We start from the raw sequence: 17,450 nt of genomic DNA, 5'->3' as shown, positions 1-17,450 counted from the left end.
TATGCTGAAGAAAACCAAGATATTTGCTTGGTTTTATTTCCCTATCAAGTAATCATATATCTAGTTTGTGCTTATCTAATCTCCAGGGCAGGAAAGTAAATAATACTTTTTTTGGCAATGTCTTTTTTATTACTTGTAGATGCTGAAGCTGTGGTATTTGGAAGCAGGCAGATGATGAGTAAACAGGCAGATGGTGATCAGTTCTTTAAACTTCCAAAGGATATCTCTCTTGTGCCAAAATGATTATGGGTGGATCCCACCCTAAAAAATCAGCTTATTACTCAACTATAAAAACCCCACAGGACCAGAAACATGAACGATGAACTGAATATTCATCACAGAGCAGAATTTTAGGTAGTTGCCAGAAGATCTATTCTTGAAACACCTCTTCCTAAAATGTACCAGGTGAATACATGGATAGATGTGTCCAGTGAGTAACATTAGCTTACCTAGTCTACAGAGCTGTTAGGAGAATCAGATGACATCCGAGTTGTGAAAACTCTTGGCAAACTGTGAAGTTTTTATGCATGTATTTGTTATTATTGGAATCTCCTCTTGTTTGTTCTAGTGTGTGTGTGTTTTAATATCACTAAAAACAGTTTTCTTTCTAACAGTAGATCTGAATTAGAATGTAGGTCAAAAAATCACTAATTTGGTTATTACTACAAAGAGGATTGAATATTCATTTCACACTTGGTATATAATTGTCAAAATTGTTATCTTTCATTGCTGACAGAAATTGCTGCTAAATTAGCTTAACTAAATTTAAACTTAAATCCCTAATTGATTAAGTGCCTCCAGGTAAACCCCTTGCTCCCAATTTATTGATTGTGGAAAAAAATTACAACTTATATTTTTAGGTAATATTTGATATTAAGGTTTAAGGGTACATAGAAGAGATATATATGAATCCAATCAAATGTTTCTGTCAGTCATTTGTATCCTTACAATAATACTTTTAAAATTGCATCATTCTCCATGTATATTTCAGGCCATGTTTACCTCTCTGTGTCCATTTCCATTTCTAATGCTTTCTTAACAACCATTGGAGCTGAAAGCCTCAATCACATGCAGCCTGATGTCAGAGCCATGCCATTCAGGATGTGGCCTGTGCTCCATTCAGAGAAGCACCCTCCAGGTTACTACTGTGTCTAAGGTATCCTCAAACATGGTGACTTTGGAACTAGCTAGCTCCTAAGCTGAGAGACTAGTTTATGTGAGTTGTGGGGTAGGTAATACAAGGGGCCAGCTCTTCCCACACGTCCAGAATGATCATCATCAGGCCAGTGTGTGCCCAAAGGTGTGCTCCCAAGTGGCATGTTGTGTCTGTGCCATGCATGTGGATCACAGTGTTGTTTTTGTTTACCGATTTACTCATAATAAAAAAGTTCTCAAGAGCACTGATTAAAGCTTGATCAGTCTGTAGGGTATGTCAGTGCTTCTTAGAGGTTTCATTATGACTCTCACTGTTTTCATTACTCTTCATTAAGACTGGAGCCAGGGATTTGTTGGCAGTGTGTGCTTCAGTGAAACTGATTTAGGTTGTAATCCCATTCAAGACTGGTGGACAGAAGATTCAGATGGAAAGTGGCAAGAAAGCCTGAACAATCAATGCAGGCTTTGCAATGTGTTGTAGCCACTTGTTTTCTGCTTTATTGGTTTACTTTCTTAATATAAAAGAAAGGTAGCTAACTTTACAGATAAAGTTGATGTAATGTTGGAATTAAGATTATTACTTTCACTTTTCATTTAGTAGATGTATCAGCAGGTATTTTAAAATTTTATGCCAGATATTTTCTTCCCTTTTGGAAAATAATCTTGATGACAATTTTATGGTTTCAGAAGTTAAAAATTATTCCTAGAATATATTACTGTTAGACATGAGCAATGAAATCTTTTTTCTCTATATGTTAGAAAAATTCCATAATGAGCATTTATTACTTTGCTAATAATGAAAAAGGAAGTATACATTTTATTTTAAAGAAAAAGGCAAGAAGATAATTACTCTAAAATAAAGCCATCTTGGACTTTTTAGATGGCTTCACACACACTGTTACACACACCAAAATTTTATCAAGGCAGAAAATAACTAAAACATTTACTTTATATTTCTTTGATAAGTTCTTTAATCCCTAACGAGTTCTCCCTTATAATTGAAAGCTCTTGAAGTGGGTCCAACTTAAAAAAGTGTTTATTTAATATGTTAGGTGTTTATTTAGTACGCCTATGTGCAGAATACTATGGTAGATGCTGTTCAAAATATGAAGATAAATTATAATGCTACTGTGACAAAAACAAAAACATAAAACAATAAAATAGCCAGTGTGTTTAAATGTGTGTGTATAACAACCAGCCGTTTTAATAGAAGAAATGAAGAGCAACAAGACCTGATTTCATGTAATGACTGAAAATATTAAGTACAAATTCAAATATCAATAATAAGCCCAAGTTTATACTTACTTTTTACATATGTCTTTGCTGTAAGGGGGATCTGGGAAAACTTGGGTTATAATCATTGTTATTTAGTTGCACCATAAAAACAGCTGCTTTGAATGTATATTGCAAATAATTTCAAACAGAAAGAAAATACTTATAATGTTAAATTATAAAAAAGCAAAACAAAACAAAACAAAACCCCCATGTACTTAGCTTATTAGTACAGCTGTTTAAACACACAGTTATTACAACCCTTGTTCGTTCCTCCACCCCTGCCCCAGGAGTGTGAATGAGGAAAAAAAAAAATGACCATGAAGAAAAAAAAATCAAAATGATGAGTCTGTGGTTTTGGACAATAGAGGCTTTAGATAGTAAAAAACAAAACAAAACAAATATAAACATCTATCTCCGAGGAGGCAGCTGGTCCCTCTCCAAATCTTGTGTGGAAAAGCTGCTCTCCAAGCCGTAAGACAGTGCAGAAGAGAGTAAAGGTGCAGGGCATGCCTTTGAGTGGTTTATATTCCAATTGTAAATCTAAAGAGAGAGAACAAACCCAACCAAGATATAAGCTGTTTATAATGAAATAATGGAGAAGAAGGCAAAAATGTATAATAGTGGTATTTAATAAGTCTGCGTAGGTCTGACCCCATGTAGAAATACCTCCATAAGGAAAGTATAGTAGTGGTATACTGTTGGTGCTGCCTTATGGCTTAAGAGACTATATAGAGAACACTAACTTTGTCATAAAATGTAGCTTCCCAGGCACATTGTTTTGACCAAATCCCAGAATTCTGGCTGGGGCATATATAACAGGATCAGATTGATGAGCCACAGTGATAAAGGTAGAATGTGTGCAGGAAAGAAGAGGTGTAACAGTGGATGACATTCAGTGAGAGGATGGTGACAATGTCTCTTTATCCTGTCCCCACACATGATAGTGACAGAACTAACTGAAGTACCCACTAACTGAAGTACCCTCCATATGCCAAGGGCCACACCGGGTGCTTTATTTATGGTCTGGGCTATTCATTTGAGAAAACTGAGTTCTGCTCTCATGAGGCAGAAGCTGGGATGATGCATGAGAGTGCAGCCTGGGTCCAGTGCCAACTTGCCTGGAGAATTCTCTCTCATGAAATGCCCATTTTCCTGTGAAACTTCGTTGCTTTTAAAAAGCCTACTTTGGAAGGAACCTGGGTGGCTTAGTTGGGCAAGCATCCGACTCTTGATTTTTGATCTCGGGGTGTTGAGATCGAAACCTGCAGCATGATCTGTGCTGAACTTGGAGCCTGCTTAAGATTCTCTCTCCCTCTCACCCCACCCCTTACACGCTCTCCCTCTCTCCAAAAGAAAAAAAAATCTTAGTTTGATATTGCTTGCTACTTTTGTGGTTAATGTGAGGAGTGGTTCAATCATCCTAGTCCTTGCTAAGGAATCTCCATCCTTCACCCTTAGGTTGTTGTTATGGTCTTACTCACTTTCCAAGTCAAGAACAGTACTTGTACCTTTATCTCAGTAAAACTCATTTAGCTCAAATAATTCACCTTGCTACATAGTTTTTTTTCCAGAGGAAATAAGGAAAGTTTCTATTTATTTGTGATATTGAGAGCCCAAGTTATAAGAAGGATGTTTAATCTCCTTGCAACATAGATGATTACAATTTTCCTCCTTTTTGATCTGCATAATTCAAGTGACTTAAGGGTTCCATTTTACTTACTAAAATTACTGTCTTTCTGTGCTTATCTGAGACAGGTTGTTTTGTAATTGTCAAGGAGGTTTATTTTGAAATTTGCAAAGATACATTGCTGTAACTTGATTGATAATCCATTATACTTATATTTAATAACATATTATACATATATAATAATTATCAGGTTAATCTGTTCTTATTTGATGATAAGATAATGTAAGGTTACTCTGCTTATCATTAATATATTGCCATTATTCTGTAAGGGGGAAGGGCCTAACCAGTCCATGCTTCTGTTTTTTGATGGTTGCCACCAGGTCTATAAGCAATACTAGTTTTTGTACGAGTGACAACTATAGCCACAGACTTTAATGGGTGCTACTTCACACCTGCTTTATGTTTCTATTAAAATGTACCTCTTGGGGATCCCTGGGTGGCGCAGCGGTTTGGCGCCTGCCTTTGGCCCAGGGCACGATCCTGGAGACCCGGGATCGAATCCCACATCGGGCTACTGGTGCATGGAGCCTGCTTCTCCCTCTGCCTGTGTCTCTGCCTCTCTCTCTCTCTCTCTCTGTGACTATCATAAATAAATAAAAATTAAAAAAAAAAAACAAGGAAAAAAATAAAAAAATGTACCTCTTTACTAAAATAGAAAAATGAATAAATCATATCCTTCCTCCACTTGGATATAGTTACTTTAGTGCATATATCACACTGTACAAGTTACTTTTATATATGACTGTGAGATTACTGGAGCATTGATATCAGGATTATGTCTGCATCACCAGGATTCACCACAGTGCCTATGCCATGTACATCAGGCACTCAGGAAGCGCTTAGTGAACTAAATTTAATTCTATAAATAATCAAGAGCACTTCATTGTAAGCTTTAACATGCCAGATATCTTTTGGTTTATGTCCCCTCCCCCCCTCTCTCTGTGTGTCTCTGTTTCTTTCTTTTTCCCTTTCAAATGCATTTACTTGCACAGAGCTTCTCTTTCTGTGTCAGGAAAAAAAAAAGTCATTCATTTACTTGATTAGAAATCCTGTTTGCCTCTTGATACTAGATTTAATATGCACAGCTGTAAAATTAAATTTCAGCTTATCGCCCCTCATGGTGATTTCCAGTCCTGAGCATTGTGACTTTTCCCTGCTCTAACTCATGATCTTATTGGAAGAGTTACACAGTACATTTTTCCCTTCTGAGACTACCAGGACACTCACTTGCCAACCAGATATGGTCATGGTTGGTTATGTTACTCCATCCAGTAGTGTATTTAGATTTAACATTTTGAAAGACCAGTATCCATCATAATACCTTTGGCCCCTCCATGAGGTTCAAGTAGTAGGTGTATTTAAATTTCTTTTTATGAAATAGAAACATCTTTTCACATAGTGACTATTGAAAAGCAATAACTTCTGAGATACTGATAATCAGGATATTATCAAATCTGAGTTACTTGAAATTCACATCTTCTTAACTTTGTCTACTGTACTTCTGTACTTTCTCCCTTATCACCCAGTGGATAAAGAGTCAGGTCAACTGATTGTGAGTCTTGGCCATTCTGGTACTTATGTAAAATTGGGTTAGTTACTTAGCTTCCATAAATCCAGCCTGTACTTCTGTAATATTGAAGATATTAATACTGAGATTATAAGATGGATGTGATAATTAGATAGCAAAGCTAATGAAGTATTAAGTGTTTTTCCCCTGAATGAGGCTATAGAAATAATTGCTAACATTCATAGAGCATTTATTCTTGCATCTTACTATTACTCATATTTGTACACTTAAAGAATTGTTGATAGAATATAAAAATGGAGTTCTGGTAAGTGTGAAAACTAATTTTGTGGATACCAATGCCCAGTATACTTCATGATTCTTGGGTGACTTTGGGTGTGAATATGAATAAATATGAATGGAATGGAATAAATGAATGGAGCCAGAGAATTTTCAGGAATGTGGGATTGGTGTGAAGATCACAGAAGAGTTCAGTGCAGCCAGCCACCTGGTGATGAGGGAGATTTGATGCAAAAAGGAAATTGATTCATTTGATGGAGGGCATAGGACAGAAGTCACAGCAGTTTTAAGTGTGCTGACATATTTACTGTGGTTGAATATTAATTTTCCTTCAGACTATCAACTGGTCTAAAAGCAGCTATATAATTTTCTTCTGATAAAAAGAAAACATAATTTTTAGTACAGATTAAGAAAGGCGTTATTTGGTTGGTCTTAAAAGTTAAATAACTTAGATAATATTCTGCTATAGTACTTCTATAGTAAATGCCCAAAATTTGTCATATGACTGGCTTTCTCTTTCCTAACCATTTATGAAGTTGAATATCATGATATTAAGATGCAGTTACATTTGTTGTCTGTGATTTAGTTCTGTCTCCTGGATCCTGAAGCAAGTGATATTCTAAATATTTGTGCCTAGTAAAATTCTTACATATACTATTCCTTATCAGTAAACAACTATGCTTAAATTCTTTTAGAGGCAGGGCAGCAATCCACATAGTGATAAACTCAACAGTTGACTTTATTGATTCACTGATTAACAGAGTAAAGGCATATCAGATAATATTTTGTGTAGAGTATGCATTCTGTATTCCCTGCCCAGGTTGGCATAAATCGGTTTGGCAACAAAACAGCATTAAAGCTCCCAGTACTTCAGTCAGTGGAGACTTCTAAAAATATTTGGATATTAGTGGCGGGTTATGTATGCATGACTTTTCTGAGATTCGCTTTATTTTTATTTTTTAAAAATGTTTGCTTTAGAGGACAACTTGCTTAATTGGTGTTTCTTTCCATTGGAATGGTGGAAACCCTTCTTTGTATTCACAGAGTTGATGGGTCTTGCTGCTTGTGAGAGGGTTAACTCTTTGGAACGGCTGCCCTCTGGGAGAAAGAACGCATCCACAGAGCCTCTGAGTGATAGAGCATTACTAAGTCCACATATCAATCTTGGGAATAATTACTGGATTCGTCAGTGACAAATGATTATGCCATTTAAGGAAAGCCTTGAGGAATAAGCTTGTTGTTCTACCAGCAGTCAACTCTTTTGGGTAGGAGAGCACTATATTCTTTCACAGGTGGGGTTTTTGTTTATTTGCGTGTGTGTGTATGTGTGTGTGCACATGCGCACTTATTTGTACATATGTGTGGAAAAGAAAGCCTGGGAGCTTGGAGTCAATCATCCACAAAGAATTCCTCACAGTTTTGTGGTATGGTAGCTACTCTTACTGTTTACCTCAAAGGCTGACTAAACTCTGAAGCTCTGTCTAGCTTCTGCCACATAGAATGGTTGTGTTTTCACAGGTATTTTCTTTACGTATAGCTAGAATATATAGCAAAACAGTGATTAAAGGATTATTGCTTTTGCTGCTGAATTTAATATTATTGGCAGACATTATAAGGTACTATTTTAAAAACATCCAAAGTCTTTGGAGACCTGTTACATACCCAACACTGTGGTAAGTCTTGGGTGGGATTTAAAAGTTTAAGTTAATAAGGTAAACACAAACCATGTAACCATCAAGTTGGACTCTTTTTAATAAAATGCAAAAAGAACTGAGTTGAGTAGCTTGTGACTTGTTTTACAAGAATAAAGCACTGCAGACATTGTCAGGTAAACTTGAACCTGGTCCTGGAAATGGATTTCTATTTATAACCCATCTTTTCTTTCAGGGACTCTTGGACTATCTCTGTAGCAGCATAAACCATGTGAAAACAAAAAGGGACCATAATCAGGATCTGTTATCCTCAAAATTCTTAGTTTCTGAAACTAGAATGAGCAGGTGATTCAGAAAATTTAGTCAGCTTTGATGTGTTTGAAGTATGGACATGCATTTTTATTCCAACATATTCTGTTTTGCATTTTAAAATATTAAGGCTGATTTTTTATAAGTTTTAAGATCTGTAAAGCTGTGGGAACTTTGTAGAAGGACAAGACTTCCTCCTCCAAGGCCAGTTTTCATAAGTAATCTTGGAGCTCTCTGCTTCAGCGCTCTCTTCACAGATTGATATGTAATGTGCGAAATGCTTAATAATGCCATCAAAGAGATTTATATGTTTATTTATGTTTTACAGATAAGAGATTTAACCATGGGGAATTTAAATGACTTGAGACTATTGTGGATAGCACTCTGTTTAGAAATAAATGATTCAAATTTTTATTTATGTCTGTTTAAACTTTTTGCTTTTACAACCCTTTGTGAGTGAGGTCATCTGCTTAGCGCTGAGAAACATTAGTTTTCTCTTTGAGTTTTTTGACTACCCTCTCATCAATGTATTCCAAATGTAAGTTGGATGAAAATGTGTGGATAGTTCAGTTAAACAAATTTCCTTTATTTTACCCACTTCTATCTGTTGGAAATCCAAGTTTAAGAATCTTTTTTTTTTTTTTTTTTTTTATGAAGATGTATGAGGGACACCTAGGTGGTTCAGTCAGTGAAGCATCTGCTTTGGCTAGGGTCATGTCCCGGGGTCCTGGGATTGAGTCTTGTGTTGAGCTCCCTGCTCAAAAGGGAGCCCGCTTCTCCCTCACCATGCTTGTGCTCTCTCTCTCTGTCAAATGAATAAATAAAATCTTTTTAAAAAGATGTATGAAATGACATATAAGAAGTTCCTCAGCAAAATCGGAAATTGGCTTCCTTTTCTTGTTGGGTCCATGACACTGGTGAGTTAGGAGTTTAATACGCATGCCCACTTTTTCATTAATTACCATAAAACTGCCTTGAATGTTTTACTGTTCATTCAAGTTAAATAATCTTTCAAAATCTCTCTTCAGAAGTAAAACACTTATAAATGAATCTAACCATCTCTTTTGCCTTTCACTTAACCTCTTATATCTTGAATGCTCAGTATTCTTTTGGGGAAAGAAAATCAAATTTATATTAGTTTCACTCCTCTTTTTAGTACATTTAATCTTCTTGTTAACCTTTGTGACAGTGTCTTAACTTAGTATGGCACCCTGAGTGAACCTGCCGTGGCACGTTGGCTCTCTCTGGGTAAAGCCATTGCTGGCATTGACTTCATCCTTGTACCCAAGGAGTGTGGAATATTAATGTTTCTTTAGTTCAGCAAGTATGCTTGGCATTCCACTGTGTTTTCAGTACATATAGCTGAGTAATACATGTCTCAGGTTTTGCAGGGGAGGGGAGAATTCTGAAGAAACAGGAAAAACTCTGCACTCAGGGAGCCCTCGGGAGTCAGGAGCAGATGCAGTGCTAATCTGAGCATCAGATTTACCAATTTGCTGAGATATTTTACCTTTCTCTTTGCTGTTTGTGTGCTCCAAATATAAACAGTACAGCCAGAAGGTTTCTTTGGGAAAGGGGGCCTCCTCTACTTACCTTATTTATTGCCTAACAGAACACTTTTCTTGCCTGTTCCCAAATGTACTGTGGGGCATCTTAGAGGTTTTTCTTCTGTGCCTGCTGTTGTCACCATTGTACTATAGAACCTTGTCACCCCAAGTTACATTTGGTAATAACTGAATTGCCCCCAATGCCCAGTCCTTCCCTAATGTTATTCCTAAATTTTACGAAGTACCGTCTGATGTGATAGTTCCTGTCCTCTGGAAGTATATTGTCCCCCCTAACTGATCATTATGTAAACCACAAATCCTTTAGCTTGCCCCATGTATATCTGAATATATAATAAAAGGAGGATATAACACCAAGGAAATTATCTATAAATGAAGATAAGTTTCTTGATAGGCCACATGTAATTCATTCAGCAGCTTATGGAGAATATGTTACAGGCTATTGCCTGTCTAGGGAGGTTCTGAATATATGTAGATACATAAGATATGGCATATCTTTAAGGAACTTAGAGCCTGATAGGGAAGAAAGACAGGTAAACAAATTATTATGATACAAGCTAAGTAATAACTGTATGTGTGTGTATGTGTGCACACACACCTATGTGTACGTATGTGAATGTGTGTGTAGGTTTTGCCCACGGAAGAAAGGGTCACATAATCCACTACAGGAACTAGAAGTCAGTAAGGAGGAGATGATTAAAGTGAATTCTAAAGGACAACTAAGTATCTGCTAAGTGCAGTAGAGAGAAGATTCCACAGGACATTCTGAGTAGAAATAAGCGCAGTTAGTGTCAGAGTCTGGGAACAAAGTGAGAGATTTGATAGACTTGAAATCTATCTTTGTCAGATTTGGAGAAGGAGAGAGAGGGAAATGGCCAGAAGGACAGGCCTTGGTTCCTAATATAAGAGGGAGAGCACTTCAGGACAAAGCACTCCTGAAATGGAAGAGTCTGGGAGAATGGTGAGTTTGGAGTCTGCTGGTGAGCACTGTTCTCTATGGAGCTCCAGTCCGAGTCAGGACAGGCAAGGTCACAATCTGTTGTACAGATCAGAAAGCTGAAGGTTAGATGGCTGGTTCCTTTTTATTTATTTATTTTTTAAGATTTTATTTATTTATTCATGAGAGGCAGAGGGAGAAGCAGGCTCCATGCAGGGAGCCTGACATGGGACTCAATCCCAGGTCTCCAGGATCAAGTCCCTGGCTGAAGGCAGCGCTAAACCACTGAGCCACCCAGGGATCCCCCAGATGGTGGGTTTCTCATGAAGGTGTGATCCTCAAGAAATCAGGATCAGCACCAGACATGGAAGAGGAGGAAGTAATGAAGTTGGATCAGGGCCTCAGTCGTTCAGAGGTTCATGGTAGGTCTGACCTGTTCCCTAAGAAAAGCATCACTGTTCACTTACTTTGCTGAAGGAGAATATGGTGTTAAAGCAGACTATGGAACGTAGGATTCTGAGAGAGAGGAAAAGTTGTTTGCAGTGTGCTGATTGAAAGATCGTATGTGGGTAAACTTTTTGAATAAGAATTGAAGGCCAGGATGCTTTTTAGTCTCACATTTCTGTATCAGCCTTGAATTTTTGGAGCTTAAGTTCGTTTACTTTTAGTAAAATTTGTTTTCCGTTTTCTAAGAAAAATAGGACATAAATTAGACCTAAGTGTGTGGGTTATTATTTTTTTTTTTTTTGGAGGTAAAATAGCTCTTAGAAATTTTGCATTTTGATGAGTTTAAATGAACGAAATGCAATCAGATGAACAGCCCTTAAAATACACTATGTATGAAAAATCAAATCAAGAATGCTTAGAGCAAAACATTTAAGGCTCTATTATATTGAAACCATTTGAAAAAAAATTCTGAGTGATGAACAAATAGAATATGTGATCGGGTTTTAGAATTTAAAACCAGCATTTCTCTTTCCATGGATGTATTACTTTCTCATTCTACATACAACTTTCCTAAATACATTGTCCTCAAAGCAAAGTTATAATGGTGTTATTTTGATTATTTAGAGAAATACTTATACTTTATTTAAATATGTATAAAATATAGAAAACTTATAAAGTATAATGAAGACCACACTTATATTTACATGTAAGAGATAGCTTACTGTTAAACTTTTGTTTGCAGCTCTGCAAACAAAAGGTGTAAAAGGTGTAAAAGATGTAGACTATTTTAGGATTTTAGGTGTACACCTATGGGCACACACCCACACCCCTTTTATACAATTCATATTTTTATTCAAAAAATAGGCTTAAAGCATATCTACATACAGTTTTGTAGATGTCTTTCCCTTAACAGATTAACACTTGGGTTTTAGATTTTTATGGCTAGATAGTATTTTATTTGACAATTTCCTCTAGATAAATCTCACTGGATTAAATTGCTAGTTTAAAGAACGTATTTAAAATTTTGACACATATTTGTTACCAAATGACCTTCTCAATGGGTTCTATCCCACCAGCAGTATTGGGAGTATGTATATTTGCAGACCCTCATCAACACTGACATTCATTTCTTTTTAATCTTTACCAGTTTTAGACATCACACTGGTATCTTATTATTTATCAAGTGGTTTGATTAAAGTCTCCTCTACATTATTGGTGTTTAATTTTTCTTGAGTTGTGTGTTTACAGTTACTGATTTTTTACTGATTTTTTTATTGTGTATTTATCTTTTCCATGTCTGTTTATTGAAGCTTTTTCTGGATTAGAGGTATAACTCTGTCTTTTTGGTTATGACTATTTTTCCACTTGGTAATTTATCTTTTTATTTCGATAGGTTTGTGTGTGTGTGTGTGTGTATGTATGTTTTGGCATACTGAAATTTTAGAGATTTAAGTAGTGAAATCTGTCATCATTTTTTTTCTTTTAGTTTTATCTTTAAGGTCATGCTTAGAAATGAAAGGCATTTATTTTTGACACTTTTGCTTTACTTGGAAGAAAGAAACTGAGCCTACAAATGGTAAATCTTCAGCTTGTAAGATTCCCTTAGAGCTGAGAGCTGTCGAAATCTATCTTCTCTTCTTTTTCAAAATTTACAATAAATAGGCTATTTTTTAAAGGAAATCGATGATTATTAGGAAAGTCTGCAGAATTCAAATATAATCTGAATATTTAACATTGGATAATTTTGTTTTTCTATCTGTGTAGCTGACCTTTATTCAAGTGAATTGTATCCCTAGCCTAGTACTGATTTTGTCTTCCTCGTGTCCAGTTTCCTTGCCTATTTCTCAGTGTTTTTGGATAGCATGCAGTTTTAGATTTGAGTAATATTAATAATTATGCACAACTCTCCAAGGACTTCTGGTGTGATCTCTCTTTCTTAGGGTATTTGAAAAGCGAGTTAGGAGAGGAAACTGCACACGCAGAGGTGCATGGGTGAGGGGGAAAGGACAGTACTGGGGGGAACTGGAAATTGCGGTATAATTACTGCAGACAGGATGAACAATGTAGGTAAGGATTGAGGCTGAAGAAGCAAGTATGATTCAAAGGACTCACTGAGCTTCATTATAAAGGTAATGACGCCAAGAAAGGTTTTTTACCCAGAGAAGAGACATAATCAAGATTCTTCTTTTATGGCTATGGTATGCAAAACTGAATGGACTGGTTGGAGAGTACCATGGGTTTAGAAGGCATAGGTTATGTGCAGGTATTACACACACACACACACACACACACACACACACATACACACACACTCAATGTGGGGAATGAGAATGGAATTGGTAGAGCAGGGGATTTTATCTTTATTAAAATGTGAAACGTGAGTATCCTTTGAATTAGTACTACAAGCATGTATAACTCATCTAATTCAAATCACTGAAATTGAAATTAAAAAAGAGTAAAAACTTTATAACAAAAAGACAGCAGGAGAGGAACAGACGTAACTGGGATAAGCGAGGGCTGGTTGGAAGCTATCACAATGAGGAATTTGAAGAAGTAGACAATTTGAATGCAGTGTGACCCTCAGGGGCTGCCAGTTCAGCCCCTGGCCCTGTGCCTGCTAGGCAGAGAGACACAGGCAGCCCTGCTGGGCCCAGAGGAGCAGTATCCTCACTGGAAAGACTGGATGGAAAGCATGTGGAGCTCAGAGTAATGATGTCCAGTGCTGAACTTGAAGGTAGGCCTGTGTTCGGTTCGCAGAGTCGCTCATGTGGATGAGTGGTTCAGACTCCCACACCTCAGTATTCATTCTGTTTTGGAACCTGCCTATAACCATAGAACATTATAAACATGGAATGTGAAGCAACCAGAAGGCAAAGGAAATATTTGTAAATACAATTAGCAAAGATGATTTTGAGAAAGGTAGGCAATTAAAGGATGATTTTTTTAGATACTCCTTAACGTTTATGTCTGACAACTCACATTTAAATGAAACATTTTTGTTACCTTTTATTGACTTGCATAACTTTATTAATGAAGAGGGGCAGATGTGCAGATAACAAACAAAGGAGAAATACTTGGGGCAAGGGGAGCAGCAACACCAAGTATTGCTTTGTTTTGATTTAGATAACACAAGATTTGTGAGGCCAATTGCACAGTCACTGCAATGTAACTTTTTTTTTTAAGAAATAGATGGACAATAGATGTTTTTGCAATAGATTTTAACCATGATTTCTTGATTGATTTTACTGAAAGACCTAGTAAGATTCCTTTAATGCTTGCTTTTCAATAGAACTAATTAAATAATATTTTTCTTTCCAGGTAGGGAATTTTGTTGTTAAATAGAGACACGCTGGAGCAAATATTTCAGTGCCCCCAATACTGTAAAAACTGGTATTTTCCCCAATGAGGATGTTTCAGTGACTCTACCTAGAGACACAGTTAGAGATGTCTGTCTACATATGGCTCATCAAGTCAGTAATTTGGGTGCTTTGACAAGTGTGCCATTCTGTTATCTTCATTCTACAGATGACAGAACCATAGGAAGGAAGGAGGTTAAATGGCTCATCCTGGATCACAAAGCAAATTAATGTCAGAGCTCAGTTTAAAATCTTGTGTAAGTCTAGGTATGTGTTATGTAACCGTAGATTCTTTTTCATGAGTATTAAGTGTTTGTTCTGCAGTAATATAAAAATTCGGACAGTAAAACCTGCATGCTTTAATTTTATGCAAGATGTTATAGTAAGGAATAATTCAGGATGCGGATTTTTCTGGGAAAGATAACTTCTTCAGCATGGCTACTGAAGGGCTAGGTTATGTTCTGACCTTCTTTGCAACCCACGTGGACATTCACAGGCACCTACATGACAGATAAGATCACTCTGAAAGTAGACAATAGAGGATAAGATCTAAAGTGAATATACCAAGATTAAGGCTGGACTGAAGGAAGGGTATTCTTTTTTTTTTTTTTTTTTTTTTTTTAAGATTTTACTTATTTATTTGACAGAGAGGACAAGCAGAGATAGAGGGAGAAACAGACTCCCCACTGAGCAGGGAACCCAACCTGGGGCTTGATCCCAGGACCCTGAGATCGTGACCTGAGCCGAAGGCAGATGCTTAACCTACTAAACCACCCAGCGTCCTGGAAGGTTGTCTTTTCTATCACAGCTGAAGGTGAAGTGGACAGCACCATTGCTGTGGTGAATAAGTTGTGAGAGGGCAGAGAAGGATAATCTTTCCTACCAGTGACCTCTGTTTTCCCAGTAAAATAGGAAGCAAGAGGCCTTTTGGGGCCCGACTTGGTTAGATTGGTTGCTTATAGATGAAAAGGACTATCATGTTGCCATGTTATACTTTAGTCCATGTGAGTCAATCTGTACTGCAGATAATTGTGTTTCTCAAAGGCTACACATCTATGATACATGACCAAAAAGAAGTCCTGGAGAGTTTGAGCTTCATGATGCTGCACTTGATTGCTATTGGTCTTCATTTAATTGCACTTTTTTCTATTTACTCTTTACCTGAAACCTGCAAGGACAGACCAAATGATACTTAAAGTATCTGCCACAGAGCTATGGTGTCTCTATATAATCACTGTGCTTGTTTTTACAAATGCATAGGAAGGGTCATCATCTATAATCTGAAGCACAGCTGTGTATGTTTCCATTCAATCAGTATCCTGGTGTCTGCTAAGGCCAAGCTCTGAGAATGGAGGTTGCTGCTTGTATTGAGCTTAAAGACAGATGGCAAATGGTGAAGACAATGCACAGAACAACAAATAAGAATCTTAGATATAAATAAGTGTCATAAAGAGAATAGGGCAATATGAGAGGTAAGAGGACACTCAGGATGGTATACATTTAGATCATTTTGGCAGGGTGGACTTCACAGAGGACATGGCTCTAGATCTGAATGACAGGTAGAAGGAAGCCATGGTGTTTTAGGGAGTTGGGGAGAACAATATGGGAAGCATTATTGAGGGAGGTTGTTGGGAAAAGAAAGAGAACCAGTATAGCTGGACTCGGTGAGGAGGAAGCTGACAGGACATATGGTCATGGCCCAGAACTTTCATGACCCTGAGACCTGGGAGTGGAGGTGGTGTTCAGTCTAAAGGCAATGGAATGCAGCTGAAGGGTTTTAAGCAGGGATATGGTCTACTCTGAATTAAAAATTTAAAGATCCCTCTAGTTGCTGTGTGGAGAATTGACTGAGAGCGGTGGGAAGTTGTCTTAGAAGGTTGGGGGGAGATGATGATGCCTTTGGCCAAGTGGGAGCTGCAGAGATGGACAGAATGGGTGAATTCAGGGCATTTTAGGGAGGTAAAGAGACCTTCTGATGGACTCAGTATGGGAGGCAGAGTGAGAGTCAAGGATGACTGGTAGGACTTGTGGCCTTTTGTTCTAGTAAAGCTCTTCTCTTTTTATTTTTATTTTTTTAAGATTCTATTCATTTATTCATGAGAGATACACACAGAGAGAGGCAGAGACACAGGCAGAGGAAGAAGCAGGCTCAACAATGCAGGGAGCCTGACATCAGACTCCGGTCTCCAGGATCACACCCCAGGCTGAAGGCAGTGCTAAACCGTTGAGAAAAGCTCTTCTCAATAAACAATAGGGATAGCATCACAGAGCAACTGTTGGATGTTTACCAGACTTCTTTAGGGATTGTTTTGACCATTTTATAGATGATGACACTGGGCCCTTCAGCCATCTTCCCAAGGTCACTCTACTGATGAATGTTGAAACTGGGAGTCACTTTTCAGTGACTCTGAAAGCCAAGTCACTCTGAAGTATGTCAGAGCCTCCTCTTCCTCCACTGAGTCATGTTGGCTGTGTCCATGTATGGCTGAGAAAATGCATGTCTATCAGCCCCAGTTCTGATCCTCATTTTCTCAACTTAGGTGGGCTATCTACATTAAGCATTCTGACACCCAGGCTTTAAACAGAATATGTATTTATAGGGTTTTAGATGTCAGGAGGAAACCCTATTATCTCTTCTGCTCCCTTTCAGGCCCAGAGATAGGCGGTATCCTCCACGTGGCTTTGCTGGCTGGCATCCCTCTGAGACAGGAACAGAGGCTGATGTGCTATCCACAGATGGACTGGACTGTGTCCACACCTCTCTACATTCTGGGCCTTCTCCAGGACCCCATAGTAACTATACCCAAGGAAGTCCCCGGGGAGACCAGAAGGCTCTCAGAGCAAGACCCTGAATGTTGGCTTTATCTTCTAGGCTTTTTGACATCACAGAGAGGAGACACATTCAGACTAATCACCTCCTTACTCTAATTGGGTATGGAGGTGAGTGATAGTCAAGATAATTCCAATTGCTGAACCCTTGGTTTGCATCTGGAATGCCTGCTTGCTTGTTTTTTCTTTCTTTTCATTCTCTTTTCTCTGTTTTAAAAAATCTTTTCTCTCTCTATCTCTGTCTCTCTTTAAAATAGTCTAAGATGGCACTATAGGCTAGTAAGTCTCATGCCTAATGGTTAATACTTTATCAATAGTGCTCATTAATGACTAATCTGCTCTTCTGGTTCTCTTCACCCTTCTCTTGCTGTTTATCCTGTGTGCCTTTTTGAAGCCCTCTTCCTTGTCTGGCATATGTATCCTAGGTGATTTCA

At 37.6% G+C, this 17,450-nt stretch overlaps 1 protein-coding gene across 1 annotated transcript in view; it reads left to right on the top strand.

Moving 5' to 3' along the window:
* PRKN (parkin RBR E3 ubiquitin protein ligase) overlaps window positions 1-17,450 on the top strand; it is a 1,297,938-nt gene that overhangs the window by 129,463 nt on the left and 1,151,025 nt on the right. The gene's annotated exons all lie outside the window — the stretch shown is intronic.

Source organism: Canis lupus, chromosome 1 (assembly GCF_048164855.1).
Source record: "Canis lupus baileyi chromosome 1, mCanLup2.hap1, whole genome shotgun sequence".
Classification (NCBI taxonomy): Eukaryota; Metazoa; Chordata; class Mammalia; order Carnivora; family Canidae; genus Canis; species Canis lupus.
Note: the sequence above shows the minus strand (reverse complement) of the source record. Positions and strands in the feature narration are given on the sequence as shown.